Genomic DNA, 12,894 nt, shown 5'->3' on the forward strand with positions numbered 1-12,894 from the left:
GTCAGTGAGGGTCTGTTCTTCGTGTTCTTCAGCAGCAGCAGCAGCAGAAAAATATTTTGATCAAACTCTGATTTCTTCTTCTATGGCTCTCCTAAGGTTCCCAAACTTTTGACCCCTCTTCTATATGACCCAACCAATCTATTTATATCAAAAAGACCGATTAAATCTCTCCAGAATCTTCCAGAATATCTTCCTTTCTCTTCACGGCAAAGTTGCGGCAATTTCGTGTTTTAGAGTTTCTACGCGTTTCTGAGCTTTCCTTTTGATTCTAAACTCTTCCTTAGATATATATGAATCTTTGGGAAGGTTTATAACTCTTTAGTCTCTCTAGAATTTCCTAAAACAAGTCACACACGTGACTTTCCATATTTTGTTGTTGAGGTAAAAACCCGTCGATTGAGCCCAAGTTAATCGTTTCCAACACCCATACTAGATTCCTAAACCCATAAGGAGTCTATCCTATGAAAATCAGAGGTTTAGTCGACCTCAAACTCCTCCAAATCACGTACAAAAAATCTTCCAGAGATGTTTCTCTTTTCCCTCCAATTTCAAAATTCAAAAGGTGAAGGTGACCTCCCCCTAGTAATTAGGTTACCCCTTATCCAGGGGTACTGGAGTCCGCATAACGCTTTCCCTTGGGTGCCTTTAGTAATTTTTCTGGGATGTTTTCAACACTTTTTCGGGGTTCCTCCGGGGTATTTCTGGGGTGCTTCTGGTACGTTATCTACGGAGGTTCAAATGCTACATTTTGAGCCAATTTCGCCGCAAAAGCTTATTTCTCCAAAAACACCTAGAAAGACATAAAATAACCAAATAAGTACAAAATCGAGCACTAACAATATATATAATTGGGACAAATTAGACACATAAATGCGTCTATCAAATACCCCCAAACTTATTATTTGCTAGTCCCGAGGAAATCAAAACTACAAAATAAAATCCTAACTCACTGTCGCAGGCATCGTCGGTTGCATTTAGCGTATGCAATAAGCCTTTAAACCCCTAGGTGTCCCTAGTGTCCGAGTTATAGTCTCGGGAGGGCTTACTAGAGATATACCCACAAAACCTTAATACTCCAGACCCTAGCTATCTACAACGAACCTTGGAAGGAACTAAAGAATCTCCTTGGTTGGCATACTTATTGACTACAAGAGGAAGTACCCTGATGCGAAATTCCAATTGATGTACACGAGTTTGCACTCAAGCATACTAAAATTCATATATAAGTGACAGAGCTCTACTCAGATAGTTGCACTATGGACATCATATTCGGAGTCAAACTAATCACATGGAAAGATTAAGAGATGGATATCGAAAAACATAGATGGTGTTGATGTTGACCATATGATCGATGTTTTACATATCTGTCTGAAGGCCACTGCTAAAATGAACCTATCCTAATGGACTGAGATACCGGTCTGACTAATATCAACACTGCTGGCATATACAAGGGAACCAGGGGCCGATAACCTAAATCTAGATCAACAAACTGGCATATACAAAGGAACCAGTGGTTGACTACATAGAATAATAACCCTTTTCTCGATTTTTTTTAACGGCATGAATAGATCTTTTGGATCCAAGCGCATGCTTCTTGTCATCATATTACACGATAGTTCCCACGGGTCCTGCATTCCACGCTTGTTTAGGTGACGGAGACAGGGAGAACACACACATATTGCTATCCAAGTGTTAATATTTATTCCGATTGGTCTAATTGGTCCGGTCTCAACTTTTTTTATTGTTTTTTATTTTTATTTTATATAGTAACTCAATCACTCTAATTCACCCTAGCAGTGGTAACAACTTGAATCGTGTGCCCCACCTAATCACTTAGAGAAACATGGTTTAAAAACAAAATAAAATAAAAATAGAAGTGAAAGGGACTCAACGAGATATGGTGAAACTATCATGTTATTTCTAACACCTGAGCTCTGTGCTTTTATGAATAGACTCTTCTAGATGTTGCCATCTAATCAGATTGGTTCCTCAACTCCTACGATCAAAATGCTTCCATCCACTTAGATTAGTTAGTGCAATCCTCAATAGGCATATATTTCTAAGCTTTGGAGTTTATTTATTCATACTGCAACTAAAAAGTTTCTCCCATACCCCCAAACTTAAATCTAACATTGTCCTCAATGTTAAAGATGAAATTAAAAGCATGAACAAGGAGAAACTGTTACCATTTGAAGCAAAAGAGATAAGGAAAGATATTACCATGTTGCATGAGATTGGGTTACCTCCCAAAAAGTGCTAAATTTAAAGTCTTCAGCCAGACGTCAAATACCACAAAATGGCTAATTACCTTTCAAATCATATATCAATAGTCGAAACAACTGTGGGTCAACAAAAGCAAATAAAATTGCCATAATTATCAGACAACTGCACCAAATCAGAAAAATGAACAGACATAGCACATCCTCATTCAAGGTTTCCTGCAAGACAACTGGGTTTTTCTGTTGTGCCCATTTGGGCTTCATATGAGTGTCTTGACAAATTGACTCATTCGAACAACAAGTCTTTAGAATTTCCTCCTAGACAATATCAGGAGGATCCGGTTGCGGAGTCGGAAGTGACTCAGGTAATACCTCAGGTACACTAGGCTCGAATCCCAAGTTAGGGACTTCTAATGGAGATAATTGACCATTACTACCCCCAAACTTAGGGTAGTCAGTATTCTCGGACAAACCTCTAACTATTGCTTGAATTTCTGGATCCTCAGAGTCTTTAAAATACTCAAGAGCTTCTTCTAGTTCATTACCCCCAAACTTAGGGTCAACATTACTCTCCGTAAGGCCTAGCACTATGGCTTGAATCTCAGGGTCCGTAGAGTCTTTAAAGTACTCAAGAGCTTCTTCTAGTCCAAAAGTTTGGTCACCTAACTGACTTAAGAGAATTTCCTCATCAAGTTCATCTAAGAAATCACCAAATAAAGTGTCGTCCCAATTATCCTGAGTTAGATCCTGAACTAAAGTGCTAATCATATTCACTTCTTCTAAATCATCGGAAGGTTGTCTATTAACATTAAAGACATTTAGTTCAGTGGTCATATTACCAAAGGATATGTTCATAAGTCCGGTCCTACAGTTGATGACAACGTTAGCTGTGACTAAAAATGGGCGACCTAAAATCACCGGTATTTGAGCACTAGGATCCTGAACAGGCTGAGTATCTAGAACAACGAAATCCACTGGATAAATAAATTTATCAACCTCAATCAGAACATCCTCTATGACACCACGAGGTATTTTGACAGACCTATCAGCTAATTGCAATGTCATTTTAGTCGGTTTCAACTTACCAAGACCTAGCTGGTTGTATACATGATAAGGGAGTAAGTTCACACTAGCTCCTAAGTCAAGCAATGCCTTATCTACTGAATAATTACTGATCACACAAGATATGGTGGGGCATCCAGGGTCTTTATACTTAGGGGTTGTTTGGTTCAGAAGGATTGAACTTACCTGACCAGCTAAAAAGGCTTTCTTATGGACATTAAGCTTACGCTTTCGTGTACAAAGGTCCTTAAGGAACTTGGCATAAGCATGCATTTGCCTAATTGCTTCTAATAAAGGGATGTTAATGTTTACCTGCTTAAATATCTCTAGTATTTCGTTGAAAGTCGACTCTCTCTTTGTTGGAGCTAACAACTGTGGATATGGGGCTTTGGGTACAAAATGAGACCTGTCGGGAACCACATTGACATCACTAGAAATTTATCGGTTTCTTCAGTTAGTGGCTCCTTCTGGGGCTCATCTTGAGAACTAGAAGGTGGATCTACAGTATGTCCACTATTAGGAATGGCTACCTTATTGTCTACCGTTTTACCACTCCTAAGGGTTGTGACAGAATTCACTTGATTAAATGGTTTTGCACCTACTTCATTAAATCCTCCAGGGTTGGGTATCGGTTGACTAGGGAACTTACCTTTTTCTCTTAGAGACTCATTGATCAGACTAACCTGGTCTTTCAATTCAGAAATGGCCTGACTATGTTCTTGTCCTATCCTATTACTAGCTTCTATGCTTTGTGAAAGCAATTGACGCATATTTTCAGTATTTTGAATAAACGAGGTGAGAGTTTCCTCTAGACTTAAGATTTTCTTATCAGACTGATTCTGAAACTGAGTTGATCCTGAAGTATTCTTAGTATAGCCAAAACCTGAGGGAACATTAGAATTACTAAACTGACCTTGGTCCTTAGACCATGAAAGGTTCGGATGGTTTCTCCAACCAGGATTATAGGTTTCTGAATATGGGTCAAACTTCTGACGGTTATCAAACCTAGTGTTATTATAGAGAGCATTGGCTTGCTCTTTATTATTCTGGCATTCCCAAAAAGGCTCTACTCTACAACTAGTGTGACCCAATTCTAAAGCTTCTAACCTTTTTGCTATAGCAGCAATTTTGGCATCTGATTCATAGCCTCCTTCTACCCTATTAACGTTTCCTCTACCTAGAATAATTGTTCTCTTGGGTTCCCTACAATATTCCCATTGCTGGGTCTTTTGGGCGATTTCATTCAAAAATTTCATCGCCGCATCAACAGTTTGGTTTTAAAAACCACCAGTGCATAGAGACTCAACCATGGTTGTTGTGGAATAATCTAAACCCTCATAAAGGATTTGAACTAGCCTAACCTTTTCTAAACCATGATGAGGACATTGGGCTAATAAGTCATTGAACCTTTCCAAATACCTATATAACGATTCTCCCTCCTGTTGAGAAAATGTGCAGATTTGCGTCCTAATAGACGATGTTTTGTGCCTAGGGAAAAACTTGTTCAAAAAGGCAGATGTAAGTTGTTCATATGTTTCTATTGAACCGTAAGCCAAACTATATAGCCACGATTTGGCTTTATCTTTCAGGGAAAAAGGAAATAACCTAAGTTTCAAAGCATCATCATCAAGGTCTCTAATCTTTAGGGTACTACAAATTTCCTCAAAATCCCTAACATGGAAGTATGGGTTTTCATTTTCTTTACCTAAAGAGATTGGGAGCATCTGTAGGGTCCCAGGCCTAAGTTCATTATTTGTTTCAGTTTCGGCTAACCTGATACAAGAAGGACGAGTAGTCCTAGTTGGGTTCAACAAAGCTTTCAAAGTTGCCATTGCTGGCACTATCGGGGTATTTTGGATTCTATGCAATCACAAAACAAGGCTGACTCAACCAAATCAAACCTAATTTTCTAGCAAACAAAAAGCATGATGGTTCCACTTAGATTGTTTCTAGACCAGCTTTTTCGAAGTATGCTCAAAAGAGTAACCAATATTTTTCGAACGACTTTCTTATTAAGCTCGTTACCCTATCGGTCTCGTTATAGTCAAAATTTTAGGCTTAGGTTCGCGTTTGGTTTCGTTTTCCTAAGGCGGGCAAGAAGAGAACGGTGATGAAATCCGAACCCTTATCTTGTATGGCCAGTCCTTTCCCTTTACTAGGAAATTAAAGCAGCCATTTTCAAGTCCTCAGCATATATGCAAACGAAGGAATACAGTAAACCCACTGACAGGGGATTCGCGGGTGTTTCGAAAAACTTACCTCCCGTACCAGACGGGCGAAGAACCGCTGAAGTCGACTCGGGCCACGACTCCTATGTCATGTACGAACCCGAGGGGCCGATGCGATATTGTAATCACCGTCCTTCTCTGCACACAATTTTTATTTCCCTTCCGTAGGGTTTAAAAATAATAATGTCCCAGTCCAAAAATAAAGTCCAAAAAGTGTCCAAAAATAAAAATAAAAAATTACAAAAAATAAAACCCTATTTACAGTTTTTAAAAATAAAAAAAATAACTATACACAAAATATTCTTCTTCACTCCTTTCGGATTCCTCTTTTCTTTCCTTCTTTGGCGATGCTTTCCTTTTATAGCACTTTTTCTTTCCTTGTAGCTTTGCTCCAATCTGAAAAGAATCGAAAAATACCAAAGGCGTCAAAGAGAACAAAAATTCTAAAAGAAATAAAATAAATCTAAAACCTAAAACCTAATACAAATCCCCGGCAGCGGCGCCAAGAATTGATGTAGTTTTTAAGTGGTAGTAAAGTTCGTTCAACTCGGATTATGTAGACTCGATTTTAGACTCAAATTAAAATAGAAAACTTAAAAAGAAATTGTATTCAAGTTTATAAAAATCACTGAGACTTTGGATTCCACCAATCTCCAATTTTTATGTGATTTAATCTAGTCAATATTTATGCAACTCTTTACGTTTAAAGTGATTCTAATATTTTCGCCTAGACAAGTAGATTCTCAAAACAATAGTTGTAAATCGAAAGCATGGACCATCAAAAGATTTAACCTAAGCATGACCCATCAATTGAGAACACAACCACTTAATCAGAATCATATATTCGATTTCAGTTCAGTGCAAATAATCATAAAAGAATTACGAAAATTAAATTAAATTAAATAGAATTTACCACATAATAATTGGAAAAATGGCTTCCTCCGTCGCCTCAGCAATGGTGTTTAGCTCCTCATATTAATCACTTGCTCAAAATACATGTTTATAGCCCAAAAGTTGATTAAAAGATGAAATAGTGCTAAAGCAGTGAGTTTAAGACTGCCAGAAAGGAGAAGAACGATAAATTAAAAGTGCTGCTACGCTGTTGTTTTAAGACCGTCAGCCGCTGGTTGTTGTCACTGTTGAAGAACGACTGTCAGTGAGGGTCTGTTCTTCATGTTCTTCAGCAGCAGCAACAGAAAAATATTTTGATCAAACTCTGATTTCTTCTTCTATGGCTCTCCTAAGGTTCCCAAACTTTCGACCCCTATTCTATATGACCCAACCAATCTATTTATATCAAAAACACCGATTAAATCTCTCCAGAATCTTCCAAAGTCTCTTCCTTTCTCTTCACGGCAAAGTTGCGGCAATTTCGTGTTTTAGAGTTTCTACGCGTTTCTGAGCTTTCCTTTTGATTCTAAACTCTTCCTTAGATATATATGAATCTTTGGGAAGGTTTATAGATCTTTAGTCTCTCTATAATTTCCTAAAACAAGTCACACACTTGACTTTCCATATTTTGATGTTGAGGTAAAAACCCGTCGATTGAGCCCAAGTTAATCGTTTCCAACACCCATACTAGATTCCTAGACACATAAGGAGTCTATCCTATGAAAATCAGAGGTTTAGTCGACCTCAAACTCCTCCAAATCACGCACAAAAAATCTTCCAGAGATTTTTCTCTTTTCCCGCAAATTTCAAAATTCAAAAGGTGAAGGTGACCTCCCCCTAGTAATTAGGTTACCCCTTATCCAGGGTGCTGGGGTCCGCATAACACTTGTCCCTTGGGTGCCTTTAGTAATTTTTCTGGGATGTTTTCAACACTTTTTCGGGGTTCCTCCGGGGTATTTCTGGGGTGTCTCTGGCATACTTCTGGGGTGCTTCTGGTACGTTATCTACGGAGGTTCAAATGCCACATTTTGAGCCAATTTCGCCGCAAAAGCTTATTTCTCCAAAAACACCTAGAAAGACATAAAATAACCAAATAAGTACAAAATCGAGCACTAACAATATATATAATTGGGACAAATTAGACACATAAATGCGTCTATCAATAACCGACTGGAGTACCTTGTAATTTTACCCATCAATGTCCATTAGTTTGGTCCTACCAAGTTAATCAATGTTTATTTTTGGATCTAAGTTGATAATAGGTAAGAAAATATGATCACTTTTACTTTCATACCTTTTGAATAATGAAGGTGACATCTGTTTGGTCGTCATTGAAAGTGGACACCTCTGTGAAAGTACAATCAAGGGAGATATTTGACGTTGTTTGCACAAAACCATCGCCAAAGGAGGTTGTAGCAACCCTGGCTCAAGTATCCGTTTGTCTAGCAGGCAAAATAATTTAAATGGTTTCACTTTCTTAAAAATATAATGATAAACAATAGTAGATATCCTTTCAAGACTCCTCATTACCATGTCATTTCATATAACAAAGGAATAATAATGTTTACCGTCCAGTATATGAAAAATCCGGTCTGGTCATCACCATATATGCGTGGGTACACCTACAGAAAACAAATTGTAAAATTTTAATTTTCTCAAAAAAAAAGTATAAATTCATTTACTTATAATTTTGGACGAAAAACTTACTTGCCATCCAACTTCAACAGTATTGAGATGTTCGTGTTCACCAGCTGAAACCCAAATTTGAGATATACTCATTTCATTTGTTTCAGTAAATGGTTTCCAAAGATTTATTTTTGCTTGTCCTCCAAAAAAATTACCTTGCACTCCAATTATAGCGTACTACAAAAAAAACATATTTTAATCACTAGACTCCTAGTCATTCCAATGTAATACTCGTTTCGATTCATCAATACAAAGTTATTTTGGGAGCGCAAATTGTTGCAAGACTCCCTGCCAACCCTGTGTAATGACTCTTTCTGTTGTTCAATATAGGACCTCTGAGGTGCTTTTTCATAATAATAATAATAATAATAATAATAATAATAATAACAATTATATGTGATTTTATATACCTCGTGAACAATGTGGTCATCTACAGTGTTTTTTGATTGTGATGTAACAAGAGTCTTATTAGGTGATAATTTTTTATTATGATGTTTGCGCAAAAGTGTGGGATTGTAACTTTTTCCTTTTCTACGAATAGGGATAGTTCCTTCTGGACATAATCCATACTTATGCCAAGTTTGTGTAAGCCGAAGTGTTCCCAAATTATCTAATTTCGTTCCTTCTGGGTACGAACTTGGTCTAATCTGTTTCATAACAATTAAAAAAATTAATTTCTTAAGCGTTTATATATATAATCAGGAAAAGTATTTAAAAAATATAAAATAAACTTGTATTGTATGGTTATGAAGCAAAGGATGGTTAAGACTAGGTTGTCTGTAAATATCATAACAATTGATGATCTCTGCTTTTTCAACCTACAAGATATAAATCAACGAAATAAGTACCTATGAAGGAATAAATCAAGAATCATGATACTAAACATATGCTTTGATATAAAAATATTACTTTACCTTAATGGTTTTGATTATGTTTTTGTTTATTGCTCTCCTAGTCGTTCTTTCTTCCACTAATCCTTCCTTAACGAATATTGTTAATATGAGAATCCAACATGTTAATTCGGTAATTTTTGACATTATTAATTGACTAATACACAAGTGTGATATGGTTGATGAAGAAGATTGGTCATGAGATTATATAGATGTGTCTGATTTCCTTTCTTGTATGATTTTCTTTTGTAAAAAATCTTATTCATTTATATCATTTACATATTCTTCATTATATTGAGATATTTCATTGATTTTTATTATAAATGCAAAAGGATTCTGGTATAATTTTTCATCAATTCTTAACATTTATGTGGTTCTGTCACTTCGGATATCCTTATCATTCAGACACACCGAAGATAGTTTACCATGGCTACTTCATGATTTATAGTCACGTTGAATCTGTAGTACCATGGCCATCCTTATTTTCAAACACATAAAAATACATTTTTGCGTGGCCAATTCGTAAGTTATATAGTTACTATAAATCTGTGGCACCATGGCCACAAACTTAATGAAGACACTTCAAAAGTTTTTCAATGTAGCCGTTGTTTACCTTTTGGACGATCAGATAAACCATGGCTCTAAACCTTTTAAAGTCATACAAAACGATTTCAATGTGGCCAGTGTTTAGATTTTAGCCACCAGTAATGGTTTTCAGCCACTCAAAAGTTATAATTTTGGCAACTCTATTTATTCTTTGGCCATGCTTTCAAATCTAAGTGGTGGTTAGTTTTATGTTCAACCAAGGGAAGCTAGTGTAGCAAAACTCTTTAATAACCTTCATAAAATTAATCACTACAAATAAAACTGATCCAAAATAATCTTTATTAATCATATGATAAACGTCTCATATGTCTGATAGGTTGTGTGATAACCTTATGATAATAAAATTTCAACTGTAGATTCAAAAGTTTAATCAATTGAAGTTAACGGGCCATGACCACATCTCTTGATAACTAGGCTGAGGTCTTGAGTCTCTAGCTGGATCTTTGAAGCTTCCATTCCCGGTACTTCATATTAGAAAAAATCTCTACTTCTTTCTCTTCTTAGTCTTGGGGTCAACACCATGTTCATCAGGATCTAAAAGTGGCTGCACGATCTGCAGCAAAAAAAATGGATGTATAGGGCAACACCCGTGCTACCGATCACAAAGCTACGCTTGCTAAAGATGCAGAGAACTTAATAATTGGATTCATGTATCACACATCATATAACATTATATGACATAGCATTCAGGTGAGTCAAGCATGTTCTGAGCTAAAGATAAAGCTATACTAGCAAGTACATGTACATTTGAGCAAAAAGGAGAGATCTGATGAAATCAGATTACTCTAAGAAGTCAAGATTATGATAAGATTGTAAGTAAAAGAGAAAATTTATTTGTTTAAACCAACTTTGTTGACGAGTTTTCAGCATTCATTTTTATTGTCACATACTTGTTATAACAGGCACGATAAACTAAATTATGATATAAAGAAACTTACAGTAGAGCAAGAGGTCACTAGTGTTTTCGAAGAAGATACAAAACTATCAACAACATCAAGTACTGTTTTAAGCTTGCGAGATGGCATGGGTAAGAAATTATCCGGCTTTATGGCTTCTTCAATCGACACTTCGATGTACTTCCTGATTTAGCACGGATAAAAGAACAGTACCCATGTATTATGGGCCAGTCTGCAAACATATATGCTTATTAACATCAACATATTGAATATTCAAGACACTATTGCTTGAGGGTGAAAACGGTTTCTGCTGATTTTGATAATTTCGGGTGTGTGGGTGAGAAACGATTCTAAACCATAAACAATGTACTGCAAGGGAGTACTTTATATTCGAGAGATCAATCTGTACAAATCCGGCCTAAACCAAGAAATGGCCATTCCATAATTGCTTCGATCACAAAGTTGGGGAGGGAAGCGAAGAGAGTGTTGAGACCAGAATAGTTGATTCTGGAAGAGTAATTTTTTTACGACTTGTATCAGAAAGTGGGAATCTAATAGATGGGAAAGCTAGCAAATGTTTTCTGAGTGTTGTATGCTCCTGACCACCACTTGTTGTTCGGTGGAAATAGGTAAGACCTATTTATACAAGTCGAAGTGAAACGTACTCTGATCTCGTAAGAAATAGAAACGGATAAGTAAATGGGAGGAGGTGGTTACCAGTAACACCTGGAATTGATGTTCCATAAGGAAGGAAAGCGTTTCACCATTACTCCCTGTATTTACTAACCGCCTCATTCTTATGACATTGTCTTGTAACGGGCGTAGTGTACGCCGCACGCTGTAAACCGCCAATTCAATACCCTGATGAGCATCCCCCATTTTGTGACATGTTTTGATGTCTCGAGTGTTTTCGTGGAAAACGTGTAGCAGGTTGCTACATGTGGCGTGGCCAAAGAATAGGCGTCGTAGCCAAGTTGGTGTCGTTACCAAAGAATAGGCGTCGTAGCCAAGTTGGTGCCGTGACCAAAGAATAGGCGTCGTAGCTAGGTTGGTGTCGTTACCAAAGAATGTGCGTCGTAGCCAGGTTGGTGCCGTGACCAAAGAATAGGCGTCGTAGCCATGTTGGTGTCGTGACCAGAGTGTTAGCCTGGCAGCCAAGACATTGCCATGAATCGTTTGGTGGCAGGTTCGTACGGATGAGATATGCACCTCAGGAGGAAGGGTGGTCGTGGATCGTTGCAACCCTTCGTTCGGCAACCAGCGTCATGGTTGCAGCGCTTGCATGCTCTTGGAACGGTTAGGCGCGTCCAAAATTAGGGTTTTGGTAAAACCGTGATGCTTGGCTTCGGGCCGCAAGTTGCCATGCGTTTGGTGGAGAACTTGGACGGCTGAGATCTGCATCTCAGATGGAAGGGTGGCCGTCGATTGTTGCAACCCTTCGTTTGGCAGCCAACGACATGGTTTAGGGTCGGCATGGATTTGGCATAGTGTAGGCGCGACCAAAATTAGGGTTTTGGTAAAAACCGTGATGTTTGGCTTTGGGCCGAAAGTTTCCATGCGTTTGGTGGCGAACTTGGACGGCTGAGATCTGCATCTCAGATGGAAGGGTGGTCGTTGATTGTTGCAACCCTTCGTTTTGGCAGCCGTAAAGGGAAGGCCGGCATGGCATGGTTTAGGCGCGGCAAGGTGGCTGGCACAGCACGCCATTGGCACGTGTGGCATGGTCGGCATGCCTTGGCACGGACAAAACTAGGGTTTTGACGTTGGGCCAAAGGCTACCATGCGTTGGTTGGTGACCTTGGACGGCTAAGATCTGCGTCTCAGATGGAAGGGTGGTCATTGATTGTTGCAACCCTTCGTTTTGGTAGCCGCAAAGGGAAGGCCGACATGGCATGGTTTATGCGCGTCAAGGTGGCTAGCACGACATGCCATTGACACATGTAGCATGGTCGGCATGCCTTGGCGCGGTTTAGGCACGAACAAAACTAGGGTTTTGGCGTTGGGATAAAGGTTACCATGTGTCGGCTTGCGACCTTGGACGTATAAGATCTGCGTCTCAGATGGAAGGGTGGTCGTTTATCGTTGCAGCCCTTCGTTTTGGAAGCCATGAAGGAAAGGCCGGCATGGCATGCCATTGGCACGGTGGTGCGGCTGACATGGCATGCCTTGGTGCATTGACGTGGCTGGCATGGTTTGCCATTGGCACGGTGGTGCGGCTGGCATGGTTGGCATGCCTTGGTGTGGAGACGTGGCTGGCATGGTTTTCCATTGGCACGGTGGTGCGGCTGGCATTGTTGGCATGCCTTGGCGCGGAGACGTGGATGGCATGGTTTTCCACTGGCACGGTGGTGCGGCTGGCATGGTTGGCATGCCTTGGCGCGGAGACGGGGCTGGCATGGTTTTCCATTGGCACGGT

The sequence above is a fragment of the Papaver somniferum genome, chromosome 3 (genome assembly GCF_003573695.1).
Source record: "Papaver somniferum cultivar HN1 chromosome 3, ASM357369v1, whole genome shotgun sequence".
NCBI lineage: Eukaryota > Viridiplantae > Streptophyta > Magnoliopsida > Ranunculales > Papaveraceae > Papaver > Papaver somniferum.